Source organism: Taudactylus pleione, unplaced genomic scaffold, assembly GCF_031769625.1.
Source record: "Taudactylus pleione unplaced genomic scaffold, aTauple2 ptg000467l, whole genome shotgun sequence".
NCBI lineage: Eukaryota > Metazoa > Chordata > Amphibia > Anura > Myobatrachidae > Taudactylus > Taudactylus pleione.
Window position 1 is genome coordinate 856,152 of NW_028284869.1, and position 18,237 is coordinate 874,388.

The 18,237-nt window shown below is 34.1% G+C and overlaps 7 non-coding genes across 7 annotated transcripts; all 7 read left to right on the top strand.

Moving 5' to 3' along the window:
- The first annotated feature begins 11,340 nt into the window (after positions 1-11,340).
- TRNAG-UCC (transfer RNA glycine (anticodon UCC)) lies at positions 11,341-11,412 on the top strand. Its single transcript has one exon. It is a non-coding gene; the product is annotated as a tRNA-Gly (tRNA).
- Positions 11,413-13,201: 1,789 nt separating this feature from the next.
- TRNAG-UCC (transfer RNA glycine (anticodon UCC)) lies at positions 13,202-13,273 on the top strand. Its single transcript has one exon. It is a non-coding gene; the product is annotated as a tRNA-Gly (tRNA).
- A 648-nt stretch (positions 13,274-13,921) lies between these two features.
- Positions 13,922-13,993, top strand: TRNAG-UCC (transfer RNA glycine (anticodon UCC)). Its single transcript has one exon. It is a non-coding gene; the product is annotated as a tRNA-Gly (tRNA).
- A 1,369-nt stretch (positions 13,994-15,362) lies between these two features.
- Positions 15,363-15,434, top strand: TRNAG-UCC (transfer RNA glycine (anticodon UCC)). Its single transcript has one exon. It is a non-coding gene; the product is annotated as a tRNA-Gly (tRNA).
- A 648-nt stretch (positions 15,435-16,082) lies between these two features.
- On the top strand, positions 16,083-16,154 carry TRNAG-UCC (transfer RNA glycine (anticodon UCC)). Its single transcript has one exon. It is a non-coding gene; the product is annotated as a tRNA-Gly (tRNA).
- Positions 16,155-16,802: 648 nt separating this feature from the next.
- TRNAG-UCC (transfer RNA glycine (anticodon UCC)) lies at positions 16,803-16,874 on the top strand. The gene has a single exon. It is a non-coding gene; the product is annotated as a tRNA-Gly (tRNA).
- A 649-nt stretch (positions 16,875-17,523) lies between these two features.
- TRNAG-UCC (transfer RNA glycine (anticodon UCC)) lies at positions 17,524-17,595 on the top strand. The gene has a single exon. It is a non-coding gene; the product is annotated as a tRNA-Gly (tRNA).
- Positions 17,596-18,237: the final 642 nt, after the last annotated feature.

The window sequence follows — 18,237 nt, forward strand, 5'->3', positions numbered from 1 at the left end:
TTATGGGATATGGACAGAGTCAAGGCTTTGTCATTCAGAGAATACTAGATTTATGGCATCTTAAAAATATCCAGCTCTGAATAGTCTTATGTAAATTAGGCTATTAAATATATTTTCCTATTATCTGCTTTAGCATGTGATTCAAATTCTCTTTTCCAAAAGTGCCAAAAAGTGGACTTCAGTGGACATCATGTTTATTTATTCATTTACATTTTAAACCTATTTTGTGCATTGTATTAATATTTTCCATCATCAAAAGAAGTGCATTGCAGTCAATTACTGGATTAACAGTGTATTCTTTTCATTTTTTAAGATCATAAGCTCCTTAGAGAATGTTTCTTGTTTTGAAGAAATCAGGAATACACTGACCAAGAAATGCCCTTTCAACAAATGGGAAGCTTTCTTGGTATGTGTAGCACTTATGGGGTATGGACAGAGTCATGGCTTTGTCATTCACAGAATACTAGATTTATGGCATCTTAAAAATATCCAACTCTGAATAGTCTTATGTAAATTAGGCTATTAAATATATTTTCCTATTATCTGCTTTAACATTTGATTCAAATTCTCTTTTCCAAAAGTGCCAAAAAGTGGACTTCAGTGTACATCATGTTTATTTATTCATTTGCATTTTTAACCTAATTTGTGCATTGTATTAATATTTTCCATCATCAAAAGAAGTGCATTGCAGTCAATTAATGGATTAAGAGTGTAGAGCATTGAAATCATACAATCAGGTGTTGTGGCTTACAGATTTGACTAACAAATGCCCTTTTGAAAACCAGGAAGCGTTGGTGGTATAGTGGTGAGCATAGCTGCCTTCCAAGCAGTTGACCCGGCTTCGATTCACGGCCAACGCATAGTTTGTATTCAATTTTTAAGATCATAAACTCCTTAGAGAATTAATCTTGTTTTGAAGGAATTAGGAATACACTGACCAAGAAATGCCCTTTCAAAAAACGGGAAGCTTTGTTGGTATGTGTAGCACTGGCCAACGCATGGTTTTTCTTGTGTATTCTTTTCATTTTTTAAGATCATAAGCTCCTTAGAGAATGTTTCTTGTTTTGAAGAAATCAGGAATACACTGACCAAGAAATGCCCTTTCAACAAATGGGAAGCTTTGTTGGTATGTGTAGCACTTATGGGATATGGACAGAGTCATGGCTTTGTCATTCAGAGAATACTAGATTTATGGCATCTTAAAAATATCCAGCTCTGAATAGTCTTATGTAAATTAGGCTATTAAATATATTTTCCTATTATCTGCTTTAGCATGTGATTCAAATTCTCTTTTCCAAAAGTGCCAAAAAGTGGACTTCAGTGGACATCATGTTTATTTATTCATTTACATTTTAAACCTATTTTGTGCATTGTATTAATATTTTCCATCATCAAAAGAAGTGCATTGCAGTCAATTACTGGATTAACAGTGTATTCTTTTCATTTTTTAAGATCATAAGCTCCTTAGAGAATGTTTCTTGTTTTGAAGAAATCAGGAATACACTGACCAAGAAATGCCCTTTCAACAAATGGGAAGCTTTCTTGGTATGTGTAGCACTTATGGGGTATGGACAGAGTCATGGCTTTGTCATTCACAGAATACTAGATTTATGGCATCTTAAAAATATCCAACTCTGAATAGTCTTATGTAAATTAGGCTATTAAATATATTTTCCTATTATCTGCTTTAACATTTGATTCAAATTCTCTTTTCCAAAAGTGCCAAAAAGTGGACTTCAGTGTACATCATGTTTATTTATTCATTTGCATTTTTAACCTAATTTGTGCATTGTATTAATATTTTCCATCATCAAAAGAAGTGCATTGCAGTCAATTAATGGATTAACAGTGTAGAGCATTGAAATCATACAATCAGGTGTTGTGGCTTACAGATTTGACTAACAAATGCCCTTTTGAAAACCAGGAAGCGTTGGTGGTATAGTGGTGAGCATAGCTGCCTTCCAAGCAGTTGACCCGGCTTCGATTCACGGCCAACGCATAGTTTGTATTCAATTTTTAAGATCATAAACTCCTTAGAGAATTATTCTTGTTTTGAAGGAATTAGGAATACACTGACCAAGAAATGCCCTTTCAAAAAACGGGAAGCTTTGTTGGTATGTGTAGCACTGGCCAACGCATGATTTTTCTTGTGTATTCTTTTCATTTTTTAAGATCATAAGCTCCTTAGAGAATGTTTCTTGTTTTGAAGAAATCAGGAATACACTGACCAAGAAATGCCCTTTCAACAAATGGGAAGCTTTGTTGGTATGTGTAGCACTTATGGGGTATGGACAGAGTCATGGCTTTGTCATTCACAGAATACTAGATTTATGGCATCTTAAAAATATCCAACTCTGAATAGTCTTATGTAAATTAGGCTATTAAATATATTTTCCTATTATCTGCTTTAACATGTGATTCAAATTCTCTTTTCCAAAAGTGCCAAAAAGTGGACTTCAGTGGACATCATGTTTATTTATTCATTTGCATTTTTAACCTAATTTGTGCATTGTATTAATGTTTTCCATCATCAAAAGAAGTGCATTGCAGTCAATTAATGGATTAACAGTGTAGAGCATTGAAATCATACAATCAGGTGTTGTGGCTTACAGATTTGACTAACAAATGCCCTTTTGAAAACCAGGAAGCGTTGGTGGTATAGTGGTGAGCATAGCTGCCTTCCAAGCAGTTGACCCGGGTTCAATTCCTGGCCAACGTATAGTTTGTATTCAATTTTTAAGATCATAAACTCCTTAGAGAATTATTCTTGTTTTGAAGGAATTAGGAATACACTGACCAAGAAATGCCCTTTCAAAAAACGGGAAGCTTTGTTGGTATGTGTAGCACTGGCCAACGCATGATTTTTCTTGTGTATTCTTTTCATTTTTTAAGATCATAAGCTCCTTAGAGAATGTTTCTTGTTTTGAAGAAATCAGGAATACACTGACCAAGAAATGCCCTTTCAACAAATGGGAAGCTTTGTTGGTATGTGTAGCACTTATGGGATATGGACAGAGTCATGGCTTTGTCATTCAGAGAATACTAGATTTATGGCATCTTAAAAATATCCAGCTCTGAATAGTCTTATGTAAATTAGGCTATTAAATATATTTTCCTATTATCTGCTTTAGCATGTGATTCAAATTCTCTTTTCCAAAAGTGCCAAAAAGTGGACTTCAGTGGACATCATGTTTATTTATTCATTTACATTTTAAACCTATTTTGTGCATTGTATTAATATTTTCCATCATCAAAAGAAGTGCATTGCAGTCAATTACTGGATTAACAGTGTATTCTTTTCATTTTTTAAGATCATAAGCTCCTTAGAGAATGTTTCTTGTTTTGAAGAAATCAGGAATACACTGACCAAGAAATGCCCTTTCAACAAATGGGAAGCTTTCTTGGTATGTGTAGCACTTATGGGGTATGGACAGAGTCATGGCTTTGTCATTCACAGAATACTAGATTTATGGCATCTTAAAAATATCCAACTCTGAATAGTCTTATGTAAATTAGGCTATTAAATATATTTTCCTATTATCTGCTTTAACATTTGATTCAAATTCTCTTTTCCAAAAGTGCCAAAAAGTGGACTTCAGTGTACATCATGTTTATTTATTCATTTGCATTTTTAACCTAATTTGTGCATTGTATTAATATTTTCCATCATCAAAAGAAGTGCATTGCAGTCAATTAATGGATTAAGAGTGTAGAGCATTGAAATCATACAATCAGGTGTTGTGGCTTACAGATTTGACTAACAAATGCCCTTTTGAAAACCAGGAAGCGTTGGTGGTATAGTGGTGAGCATAGCTGCCTTCCAAGCAGTTGACCCGGCTTCGATTCACGGCCAACGCATAGTTTGTATTCAATTTTTAAGATCATAAACTCCTTAGAGAATTATTCTTGTTTTGAAGGAATTAGGAATACACTGACCAAGAAATGCCCTTTCAAAAAACGGGAAGCTTTGTTGGTATGTGTAGCACTGGCCAACGCATGATTTTTCTTGTGTATTCTTTTCATTTTTTAAGATCATAAGCTCCTTAGAGAATGTTTCTTGTTTTGAAGAAATCAGGAATACACTGACCAAGAAATGCCCTTTCAACAAATGGGAAGCTTTGTTGGTATGTGTAGCACTTATGGGATATGGACAGAGTCAAGGCTTTGTCATTCAGAGAATACTAGATTTATGGCATCTTAAAAATATCCAGCTCTGAATAGTCTTATGTAAATTAGGCTATTAAATATATTTTCCTATTATCTGCTTTAGCATGTGATTCAAATTCTCTTTTCCAAAAGTGCCAAAAAGTGGACTTCAGTGGACATCATGTTTATTTATTCATTTACATTTTAAACCTATTTTGTGCATTGTATTAATATTTTCCATCATCAAAAGAAGTGCATTGCAGTCAATTACTGGATTAACAGTGTATTCTTTTCATTTTTTAAGATCATAAGCTTCTTAGAGAATGTTTCTTGTTTTGAAGAAATCAGGAATACACTGACCAAGAAATGCCCTTTCAACAAATGGGAAGCTTTCTTGGTATGTGTAGCACTTATGGGGTATGGACAGAGTCATGGCTTTGTCATTCACAGAATACTAGATTTATGGCATCTTAAAAATATCCAACTCTGAATAGTCTTATGTAAATTAGGCTATTAAATATATTTTCCTATTATCTGCTTTAACATTTGATTCAAATTCTCTTTTCCAAAAGTGCCAAAAAGTGGACTTCAGTGTACATCATGTTTATTTATTCATTTGCATTTTTAACCTAATTTGTGCATTGTATTAATATTTTCCATCATCAAAAGAAGTGCATTGCAGTCAATTAATGGATTAACAGTGTAGAGCATTGAAATCATACAATCAGGTGTTGTGGCTTACAGATTTGACTAACAAATGCCCTTTTGAAAACCAGGAAGCGTTGGTGGTATAGTGGTGAGCATAGCTGCCTTCCAAGCAGTTGACCCGGCTTCGATTCACGGCCAACGCATAGTTTGTATTCAATTTTTAAGATCGTAAACTCCTTAGAGAATTATTCTTGTTTTGAAGGAATTAGGAATACACTGACCAAGAAATGCCCTTTCAAAAAACGGGAAGCTTTGTTGGTATGTGTAGCACTGGCCAACGCATGGTTTTTCTTGTGTATTCTTTTCATTTTTTAAGATCATAAGCTCCTTAGAGAATGTTTCTTGTTTTGAAGAAATCAGGAATACACTGACCAAGAAATGCCCTTTCAACAAATGGGAAGCTTTGTTGGTATGTGTAGCACTTATGGGATATGGACAGAGTCATGGCTTTGTCATTCAGAGAATACTAGATTTATGGCATCTTAAAAATATCCAGCTCTGAATAGTCTTATGTAAATTAGGCTATTAAATATATTTTCCTATTATCTGCTTTAGCATGTGATTCAAATTCTCTTTTCCAAAAGTGCCAAAAAGTGGACTTCAGTGGACATCATGTTTATTTATTCATTTACATTTTAAACCTATTTTGTGCATTGTATTAATATTTTCCATCATCAAAAGAAGTGCATTGCAGTCAATTACTGGATTAACAGTGTATTCTTTTCATTTTTTAAGATCATAAGCTCCTTAGAGAATGTTTCTTGTTTTGAAGAAATCAGGAATACACTGACCAAGAAATGCCCTTTCAACAAATGGGAAGCTTTCTTGGTATGTGTAGCACTTATGGGGTATGGACAGAGTCATGGCTTTGTCATTCACAGAATACTAGATTTATGGCATCTTAAAAAAATCCAACTCTGAATAGTCTTATGTAAATTAGGCTATTAAATATATTTTCCTATTATCTGCTTTAACATTTGATTCAAATTCTCTTTTCCAAAAGTGCCAAAAAGTGGACTTCAGTGTACATCATGTTTATTTATTCATTTGCATTTTTAACCTAATTTGTGCATTGTATTAATATTTTCCATCATCAAAAGAAGTGCATTGCAGTCAATTAATGGATTAAGAGTGTAGAGCATTGAAATCATACAATCAGGTGTTGTGGTTTACAGATTTGACTAACAAATGCCCTTTTGAAAACCAGGAAGCGTTGGTGGTATAGTGGTGAGCATAGCTGCCTTCCAAGCAGTTGACCCGGGTTCGATTCCTGGCCAACGTATAGTTTGTATTCAATTTTTAAGATCATAAACTCCTTAGAGAATTATTCTTGTTTTGAAGGAATTAGGAATACACTGACCAAGAAATGCCCTTTCAAAAAACGGGAAGCTTTGTTGGTATGTGTAGCACTGGCCAACGCATGATTTTTCTTGTGTATTCTTTTCATTTTTTAAGATCATAAGCTCCTTAGAGAATGTTTCTTGTTTTGAAGAAATCAGGAATACACTGACCAAGAAATGCCCTTTCAACAAATGGGAAGCTTTCTTGGTATGTGTAGCACTTATGGGGTATGGACAGAGTCATGGCTTTGTCATTCAGAGAATACTAGATTTATGGCATCTTAAAAATATCCAGCTCTGAATAGTCTTATGTAAATTAGGCTATTAAATATATTTTCCTATTATCTGCTTTAGCATGTGATTCAAATTCTCTTTTCCAAAAGTGCCAAAAAGTGGACTTCAGTGGACATCATGTTTATTTATTCATTTACATTTTAAACCTATTTTGTGCATTGTATTAATATTTTCCATCATCAAAAGAAGTGCATTGCAGTCAATTACTGGATTAACAGTGTATTCTTTTCATTTTTTAAGATCATAAGCTCCTTAGAGAATGTTTCTTGTTTTGAAGAAATCAGGAATACACTGACCAAGAAATGCCCTTTCAACAAATGGGAAGCTTTCTTGGTATGTGTAGCACTTATGGGGTATGGACAGAGTCATGGCTTTGTCATTCACAGAATACTAGATTTATGGCATCTTAAAAATATCCAACTCTGAATAGTCTTATGTAAATTAGGCTATTAAATATATTTTCCTATTATCTGCTTTAACATTTGATTCAAATTCTCTTTTCCAAAAGTGCCAAAAAGTGGACTTCAGTGTACATCATGTTTATTTATTCATTTGCATTTTTAACCTAATTTGTGCATTGTATTAATATTTTCCATCATCAAAAGAAGTGCATTGCAGTCAATTAATGGATTAACAGTGTAGAGCATTGAAATCATACAATCAGGTGTTGTGGCTTACAGATTTGACTAACAAATGCCCTTTTGAAAACCAGGAAGCGTTGGTGGTATAGTGGTGAGCATAGCTGCCTTCCAAGCAGTTGACCCGGCTTCGATTCACGGCCAACGCATAGTTTGTATTCAATTTTTAAGATCATAAACTCCTTAGAGAATTATTCTTGTTTTGAAGGAATTAGGAATACACTGACCAAGAAATGCCCTTTCAAAAAACGGGAAGCTTTGTTGGTATGTGTAGCACTGGCCAACGCATGGTTTTTCTTGTGTATTCTTTTCATTTTTTAAGATCATAAGCTCCTTAGAGAATGTTTCTTGTTTTGAAGAAATCAGGAATACACTGACCAAGAAATGCCCTTTCAACAAATGGGAAGCTTTGTTGGTATGTGTAGCACTTATGGGATATGGACAGAGTCATGGCTTTGTCATTCAGAGAATCCTAGATTTATGGCATCTTAAAAATATCCAGCTCTGAATAGTCTTATGTAAATTAGGCTATTAAATATATTTTCCTATTATCTGCTTTAGCATGTGATTCAAATTCTCTTTTCCAAAAGTGCCAAAAAGTGGACTTCAGTGGACATCATGTTTATTTATTCATTTACATTTTAAACCTATTTTGTGCATTGTATTAATATTTTCCATCATCAAAAGAAGTGCATTGCAGTCAATTACTGGATTAACAGTGTATTCTTTTCATTTTTTAAGATCATAAGCTCCTTAGAGAATGTTTCTTGTTTTGAAGAAATCAGGAATACACTGACCAAGAAATGCCCTTTCAACAAATGGGAAGCTTTCTTGGTATGTGTAGCACTTATGGGGTATGGACAGAGTCATGGCTTTGTCATTCACAGAATACTAGATTTATGGCATCTTAAAAATATCCAACTCTGAATAGTCTTATGTAAATTAGGCTATTAAATATATTTTCCTATTATCTGCTTTAACATTTGATTCAAATTCTCTTTTCCAAAAGTGCCAAAAAGTGGACTTCAGTGTACATCATGTTTATTTATTCATTTGCATTTTTAACCTAATTTGTGCATTGTATTAATATTTTCCATCATCAAAAGAAGTGCATTGCAGTCAATTAATGGATTAACAGTGTAGAGCATTGAAATCATACAATCAGGTGTTGTGGTTTACAGATTTGACTAACAAATGCCCTTTTGAAAACCAGGAAGCGTTGGTGGTATAGTGGTGAGCATAGCTGCCTTCCAAGCAGTTGACCCGGGTTCGATTCCTGGCCAACGTATAGTTTGTATTCAATTTTTAAGATCATAAACTCCTTAGAGAATTATTCTTGTTTTGAAGGAATTAGGAATACACTGACCAAGAAATGCCCTTTCAAAAAACGGGAAGCTTTGTTGGTATGTGTAGCACTGGCCAACGCATGATTTTTCTTGTGTATTCTTTTCATTTTTTAAGATCATAAGCTCCTTAGAGAATGTTTCTTGTTTTGAAGAAATCAGGAATACACTGACCAAGAAATGCCCTTTCAACAAATGGGAAGCTTTCTTGGTATGTGTAGCACTTATGGGGTATGGACAGAGTCATGGCTTTGTCATTCACAGAATACTAGATTTATGGCATCTTAAAAATATCCAACTCTAAATAGTCTTATGTAAATTAGGCTATTAAATATATTTTCCTATTATCTGTTTTAACATTTGATTCAAATTCTCTTTTCCAAAAGTGCCAAAAAGTGGACTTCAGTGTACATCATGTTTATTTATTCATTTGCATTTTTAACCTAATTTGTGCATTGTTTTAATATTTTCCATCATCAAAAGAAGTGCATTGCAGTCAATTACTGGATTAACAGTGTATTCTTTTCATTTTTTAAGATCATAAGCTCCTTAGAGAATGTTTCTTGTTTTGAAGAAATCAGGAATACACTGACCAAGAAATGCCCTTTCAACAAATGGGAAGCTTTCTTGGTATGTGTAGCACTTATGGGGTATGGACAGAGTCATGGCTTTGTCATTCACAGAATACTAGATTTATGGCATCTTAAAAATATCCAACTCTGAATAGTCTTATGTAAATTAGGCTATTAAATATATTTTCCTATTATCTGCTTTAACATTTGATTCAAATTCTCTTTTCCAAAAGTGCCAAAAAGTGGACTTCAGTGTACATCATGTTTATTTATTCATTTGCATTTTTAACCTAATTTGTGCATTGTATTAATATTTTCCATCATCAAAAGAAGTGCATTGCAGTCAATTAATGGATTAACAGTGTAGAGCATTGAAATCATACAATCAGGTGTTGTGGCTTACAGATTTGACTAACAAATGCCCTTTTGAAAACCAGGAAGCGTTGGTGGTATAGTGGTGAGCATAGCTGCCTTCCAAGCAGTTGACCCGGCTTCGATTCACGGCCAACGCATAGTTTGTATTCAATTTTTAAGATCATAAACTCCTTAGAGAATTATTCTTGTTTTGAAGGAATTAGGAATACACTGACCAAGAAATGCCCTTTCAAAAAACGGGAAGCTTTGTTGGTATGTGTAGCACTGGCCAACGCATGGTTTTTCTTGTGTATTCTTTTCATTTTTTAAGATCATAAGCTCCTTAGAGAATGTTTCTTGTTTTGAAGAAATCAGGAATACACTGACCAAGAAATGCCCTTTCAACAAATGGGAAGCTTTGTTGGTATGTGTAGCACTTATGGGATATGGACAGAGTCATGGCTTTGTCATTCAGAGAATACTAGATTTATGGCATCTTAAAAATATCCAGCTCTGAATAGTCTTATGTAAATTAGGCTATTAAATATATTTTCCTATTATCTGCTTTAGCATGTGATTCAAATTCTCTTTTCCAAAAGTGCCAAAAAGTGGACTTCAGTGGACATCATGTTTATTTATTCATTTACATTTTAAACCTATTTTGTGCATTGTATTAATATTTTCCATCATCAAAAGAAGTGCATTGCAGTCAATTACTGGATTAACAGTGTATTCTTTTCATTTTTTAAGATCATAAGCTCCTTAGAGAATGTTTCTTGTTTTGAAGAAATCAGGAATACACTGACCAAGAAATGCCCTTTCAACAAATGGGAAGCTTTCTTGGTATGTGTAGCACTTATGGGGTATGGACAGAGTCATGGCTTTGTCATTCACAGAATACTAGATTTATGGCATCTTAAAAATATCCAACTCTGAATAGTCTTATGTAAATTAGGCTATTAAATATATTTTCCTATTATCTGCTTTAACATTTGATTCAAATTCTCTTTTCCAAAAGTGCCAAAAAGTGGACTTCAGTGTACATCATGTTTATTTATTCATTTGCATTTTTAACCTAATTTGTGCATTGTATTAATATTTTCCATCATCAAAAGAAGTGCATTGCAGTCAATTAATGGATTAACAGTGTAGAGCATTGAAATCATACAATCAGGTGTTGTGGTTTACAGATTTGACTAACAAATGCCCTTTTGAAAACCAGGAAGCGTTGGTGGTATAGTGGTGAGCATAGCTGCCTTCCAAGCAGTTGACCCGGGTTCGATTCCTGGCCAACGTATAGTTTGTATTCAATTTTTAAGATCATAAACTCCTTAGAGAATTATTCTTGTTTTGAAGGAATTAGGAATACACTGACCAAGAAATGCCCTTTCAAAAAACGGGAAGCTTTGTTGGTATGTGTAGCACTGGCCAACGCATGATTTTTCTTGTGTATTCTTTTCATTTTTTAAGATCATAAGCTCCTTAGAGAATGTTTCTTGTTTTGAAGAAATCAGGAATACACTGACCAAGAAATGCCCTTTCAACAAATGGGAAGCTTTCTTGGTATGTGTAGCACTTATGGGGTATGGACAGAGTCATGGCTTTGTCATTCACAGAATACTAGATTTATGGCATCTTAAAAATATCCAACTCTAAATAGTCTTATGTAAATTAGGCTATTAAATATATTTTCCTATTATCTGTTTTAACATTTGATTCAAATTCTCTTTTCCAAAAGTGCCAAAAAGTGGACTTCAGTGTACATCATGTTTATTTATTCTTTTGCATTTTTAACCTAATTTGTGCATTGTTTTAATATTTTCCATCATCAAAAGAAGTGCATTGCAGTCAATTAATGGATTAACAGTGTAGAGCATTGAAATCATACAATCAGGTGTTGTGGCTTACAGATTTGACTAACAAATGCCCTTTTGAAAACCAGGAAGCGTTGTTGGTATAGTGGTGAGCATAGCTGCCTTCCAAGCAGTTGACCCGGGTTCGATTCCCGGCCAACGCATAGTTTGTATTCAATTTTTAAGATCATAAACTCCTTAGAGAATTATTCTTGTTTTGAAGGAATTAGGAATACACTGACCAAGAAATGCCCTTTCAAAAAACGGGAAGCTTTGTTGGTATGTGTAGCACTGGCCAACGCATGATTTTTCTTGTGTATTCTTTTCATGTTTTAAGATCATAAGCTCCTTAGAGAATGTTTCTTGTTTTGAAGAAATCAGGAATACACTGACCAAGAAATGCCCTTTCAACAAATGGGAAGCTTTGTTGGTATGTGTAGCACTTATGGGATATGGACAGAGTCATGGCTTTGTCATTCAGAGAATACTAGATTTATGGCATCTTAAAAATATCCAGCTCTGAATAGTCTTATGTAAATTAGGCTATTAAATATATTTTCCTATTATCTGCTTTAGCATGTGATTCAAATTCTCTTTTCCAAAAGTGCCAAAAAGTGGACTTCAGTGGACATCATGTTTATTTATTCATTTACATTTTAAACCTATTTTGTGCATTGTATTAATATTTTCCATCATCAAAAGAAGTGCATTGCAGTCAATTACTGGATTAACAGTGTATTCTTTTCATTTTTTAAGATCATAAGCTCCTTAGAGAATGTTTCTTGTTTTGAAGAAATCAGGAATACACTGACCAAGAAATGCCCTTTCAACAAATGGGAAGCTTTCTTGGTATGTGTAGCACTTATGGGGTATGGACAGAGTCATGGCTTTGTCATTCACAGAATACTAGATTTATGGAATCTTAAAAATATCCAACTCTGAATAGTCTTATGTAAATTAGGCTATTAAATATATTTTCCTATTATCTGCTTTAACATTTGATTCAAATTCTCTTTTCCAAAAGTGCCAAAAAGTGGACTTCAGTGTACATCATGTTTATTTATTCATTTGCATTTTTAACCTAATTTGTGCATTGTATTAATATTTTCCATCATCAAAAGAAGTGCATTGCAGTCAATTAATGGATTAAGAGTGTAGAGCATTGAAATCATACAATCAGGTGTTGTGGTTTACAGATTTGACTAACAAATGCCCTTTTGAAAACCAGGAAGCGTTGGTGGTATAGTGGTGAGCATAGCTGCCTTCCAAGCAGTTGACCCGGGTTCGATTCCTGGCCAACGTATAGTTTGTATTCAATTTTTAAGATCATAAACTCCTTAGAGAATTATTCTTGTTTTGAAGGAATTAGGAATACACTGACCAAGAAATGCCCTTTCAAAAAACGGGAAGCTTTGTTGGTATGTGTAGCACTGGCCAACGCATGATTTTTCTTGTGTATTCTTTTCATTTTTTTAAGATCATAAGCTCCTTAGAGAATGTTTCTTGTTTTGAAGAAATCAGGAATACACTGACCAAGAAATGCCCTTTCAACAAATGGGAAGCTTTCTTGGTATGTGTAGCACTTATGGGGTATGGACAGAGTCATGGCTTTGTCATTCACAGAATACTAGATTTATGGCATCTTAAAAATATCCAACTCTAAATAGTCTTATGTAAATTAGGCTATTAAATATATTTTCCTATTATCTGCTTTAACATTTGATTCAAATTCTCTTTTCCAAAAGTGCCAAAAAGTGGACTTCAGTGTACATCATGTTTATTTTATTCATTTGCATTTTTAACCTAATTTGTGCATTGTATTAATATTTTCCATCATCAAAAGAAGTGCATTGCAGTCAATTAATGGATTAACAGTGTAGAGCATTGAAATCATACAATCAGGTGTTGTGGCTTACAGATTTGAGTAACAAATGCCCTTTTGAAAACCAGGAAGCGTTGTTGGTATAGTGGTGAGCATAGCTGCCTTCCAAGCAGTTGACCCGGGTTCGATTCCCGGCCAACGCATAGTTTGTATTAAATTTTTAAGATCATAAACTCCTTAGAGAATTATTCTTGTTTTGAAGGAATTAGGAATACACTGACCAAGAAATGCCCTTTCAAAAAACGGGAAGCTTTGTTGGTATGTGTAGCACTGGCCAACGCATGATTTTTCTTGTGTATTCTTTTCATTTTTTAAGATCATAAGCTCCTTAGAGAATGTTTCTTGTTTTGACGAAATCAGGAATACACTGACCAAGAAATGCCCTTTCAACAAATGGGAAGCTTTGTTGGTATGTGTAGCACTTATGGGGTATGGACAGAGTCATGGCTTTGTCATTCACAGAATACTAGATTTATGGCATCTTAAAAATATCCAACTCTAAATAGTCTTATGTAAATTAGGCTATTAAATATATTTTCCTATTATCTGCTTTAACATTTGATTCAAATTCTCTTTTCCAAAAGTGCCAAAAAGTGGACTTCAGTGTACATCATGTTTATTTATTCATTTGCATTTTTAACCTAATTTGTGCATTGTATTAATATTTTCCATAATCAAAAGAAGTGTATTGCAGTCAATTAATGGATTAACAGTGTAGTGCATTGAAATCATACAATCAGGTGTTGTGGCTTACAGATTTGACTAACAAATGCCCTTTTGAAAACCAGGAAGCGTTGTTGGTATAGTGGTGAGCATAGCTGCCTTCCAAGCAGTTGACCCGGGTTCGATTCCCGGCCAACGCATAGTTTGTATTCAATTTTTAAGATCATAAACTCCTTAGAGAATTATTCTTGTTTTGAAGGAATTAGGAATACACTGACCAAGAAATGCCCTTTCAAAAAACGGGAAGCTTTGTTGGTATGTGTAGCACTGGCCAACGCATGATTTTTCTTGTGTATTCTTTTCATTTTTTAAGATCATAAGCTCCTTAGAGAATGTTTCTTGTTTTGAAGAAATCAGGAATACACTGACCAAGAAATGCCCTTTCAACAAATGGGAAGCTTTCTTGGTATGTGTAGCACTTATGGGGTATGGACAGAGTCATGGCTTTGTCATTCAGAGAATACTAGATTTATGGCATCTTAAAAATATCCAGCTCTGAATAGTCTTAAGTAAATTAGGCTATTAAATATATTTTCCTATTATCTGCTTTAACATTTGATTCAAATTCTCTTTTCCAAAAGTGCCAAAAAGTGGACTTCAGTGTACATCATGTTTATTTATTCATTTGCATTTTTAACCTAATTTGTGCATTGTATTAATATTTTCCATCATCAAAAGAAGTGCATTGCAGTCAATTAATGGATTAAGAGTGTAGAGCATTGAAATCATACAATCAGGTGTTGTGGTTTACAGATTTGACTAACAAATGCCCTTTTGAAAACCAGGAAGCGTTGGTGGTATAGTGGTGAGCATAGCTGCCTTCCAAGCAGTTGACCCGGGTTCGATTCCTGGCCAACGTATAGTTTGTATTCAATTTTTAAGATCATAAACTCCTTAGAGAATTATTCTTGTTTTGAAGGAATTAGGAATACACTGACCAAGAAATGCCCTTTCAAAAAACGGGAAGCTTTGTTGGTATGTGTAGCACTGGCCAACGCATGATTTTTCTTGTGTATTCTTTTCATTTTTTAAGATCATAAGCTCCTTAGAGAATGTTTCTTGTTTTGAAGAAATCAGGAATACACTGACCAAGAAATGCCCTTTCAACAAATGGGAAGCTTTCTTGGTATGTGTAGCACTTATGGGGTATGGACAGAGTCATGGCTTTGTCATTCACAGAATACTAGATTTATGGCATCTTAAAAATATCCAACTCTAAATAGTCTTATGTAAATTAGGCTATTAAATATATTTTCCTATTATCTGCTTTAACATTTGATTCAAATTCTCTTTTCCAAAAGTGCCAAAAAGTGGACTTCAGTGTACATCATGTTTATTTTATTCATTTGCATTTTTAACCTAATTTGTGCATTGTATTAATATTTTCCATCATCAAAAGAAGTGCATTGCAGTCAATTAATGGATTAACAGTGTAGAGCATTGAAATCATACAATCAGGTGTTGTGGCTTACAGATTTGACTAACAAATGCCCTTTTGAAAACCAGGAAGCGTTGTTGGTATAGTGGTGAGCATAGCTGCCTTCCAAGCAGTTGACCCGGGTTCGATTCCCGGCCAACGCATAGTTTGTATTAAATTTTTAAGATCATAAACTCCTTAGAGAATTATTCTTGTTTTGAAGGAATTAGGAATACACTGACCAAGAAATGCCCTTTCAAAAAACGGGAAGCTTTGTTGGTATGTGTAGCACTGGCCAACGCATGATTTTTCTTGTGTATTCTTTTCATTTTTTAAGATCATAAGCTCCTTAGAGAATGTTTCTTGTTTTGACGAAATCAGGAATACACTGACCAAGAAATGCCCTTTCAACAAATGGGAAGCTTTGTTGGTATGTGTAGCACTTATGGGGTATGGACAGAGTCATGGCTTTGTCATTCACAGAATACTAGATTTATGGCATCTTAAAAATATCCAACTCTAAATAGTCTTATGTAAATTAGGCTATTAAATATATTTTCCTATTATCTGCTTTAACATTTGATTCAAATTCTCTTTTCCAAAAGTGCCAAAAAGTGGACTTCAGTGTACATCATGTTTATTTATTCATTTGCATTTTTAACCTAATTTGTGCATTGTATTAATATTTTCCATAATCAAAAGAAGTGTATTGCAGTCAATTAATGGATTAACAGTGTAGTGCATTGAAATCATACAATCAGGTGTTGTGGCTTACAGATTTGACTAACAAATGCCCTTTTGAAAACCAGGAAGCGTTGTTGGTATAGTGGTGAGCATAGCTGCCTTCCAAGCAGTTGACCCGGGTTCGATTCCCGGCCAACGCATAGTTTGTATTCAATTTTTAAGATCATAAACTCCTTAGAGAATTATTCTTGTTTTGAAGGAATTAGGAATACACTGACCAAGAAATGCCCTTTCAAAAAACGGGAAGCTTTGTTGGTATGTGTAGCACTGGCCAACGCATGATTTTTCTTGTGTATTCTTTTCATTTTTTAAGATCATAAGCTCCTTAGAGAATGTTTCTTGTTTTGAAGAAATCAGGAATACACTGACCAAGAAATGCCCTTTCAACAAATGGGAAGCTTTCTTGGTATGTGTAGCACTTATGGGGTATGGACAGAGTCATGGCTTTGTCATTCAGAGAATACTAGATTTATGGCATCTTAAAAATATCCAGCTCTGAATAGTCTTAAGTAAATTAGGCTATTAAATATATTTTCCTATTATCTGCTTTAACATTTGATTCAAATTCTCTTTTCCAAAAGTGCCAAAAAGTGGACTTCAGTGTACATCATGTTTATTTATTCATTTGCATTTTTAACCTAATTTGTGCATTGTATTAATATTTTCCATAATCAAAAGAAGTGTATTGCAGTCAATTAATGGATTAACAGTGTAGTGCATTGAAATCATACAATCAGGTGTTGTGGCTTACAGATTTGACTAACAAATGCCCTTTTGAAAACCAGGAAGCGTTGGTGGTATAGTGGTGAGCATAGCTGCCTTCCAAGCAGTTGACCCGGGTTCGATTCCCGGCCAACGTATAGTTTGTATTCAATTTTTAAGATCATAAACTCCTTAGAGAATTATTCTTGTTTTGAAGGAATTAGGAATACACTGACCAAGAAATGCCCTTTCAAAAAACGGGAAGCTTTGTTGGTATGTGTAGCACTGGCCAACGCATGATTTTTCTTGTGTATTCTTTTCATTTTTTAAGATCATAAGCTCCTTAGAGAATGTTTCTTGTTTTGAAGAAATCAGGAATACACTGACCAAGAAATGCCCTTTCAACAAATGGGAAGCTTTCTTGGTATGTGTAGCACTTATGGGGTATGGACAGAGTCATGGCTTTGTCATTCACAGAATACTAGATTTATGGCATCTTAAAAATATCCAACTCTAAATAGTCTTATGTAAATTAGGCTATTAAATATATTTTCCTATTATCTGCTTTAACATTTGATTCAAATTCTCTTTTCCAAAAGTGCCAAAAAGTGGACTTCAGTGTACATCATGTTTATTTTATTCATTTGCATTTTTAACCTAATTTGTGCATTGTATTAATATTTTCCATCATCAAAAGAAGTGCATTGCAGTCAATTAATGGATTAACAGTGTAGAGCATTGAAATCATACAATCAGGTGTTGTGGCTTACAGATTTGACTAACAAATGCCCTTTTGAAAACCAGGAAGCGTTGTTGGTATAGTGGTGAGCATAGCTGCCTTCCAAGCAGTTGACCCGGGTTCGATTCCCGGCCAACGCATAGTTTGTATTAAATTTTTAAGATCATAAACTCCTTAGAGAATTATTCTTGTTTTGAAGGAATTAGGAATACACTGACCAAGAAATGCCCTTTCAAAAAACGGGAAGCTTTGTTGGTATGTGTAGCACTGGCCAACGCATGATTTTTCTTGTGTATTCTTTTCATTTTTTAAGATCATAAGCTCCTTAGAGAATGTTTCTTGTTTTGACGAAATCAGGAATACACTGACCAAGAAATGCCCTTTCAACAAATGGGAAGCTTTGTTGGTATGTGTAGCACTTATGGGGTATGGACAGAGTCATGGCTTTGTCATTCACAGAATACTAGATTTATGGCATCTTAAAAATATCCAACTCTAAATAGTCTTATGTAAATTAGGCTATTAAATATATTTTCCTATTATCTGCTTTAACATTTGATTCAAATTCTCTTTTCCAAAAGTGCCAAAAAGTGGACTTCAGTGTACATCATGTTTATTTATTCATTTGCATTTTTTACCTAATTTGTGCATTGTATTAATATTTTCCATAATCAAAAGAAGTGTATTGCAGTCAATTAATGGATTAACAGTGTAGAGCATTGAACTCATACAATCAGGTGTTGTGGCTTACAGATTTGACTAACAAATGCCCTTTTGAAAAC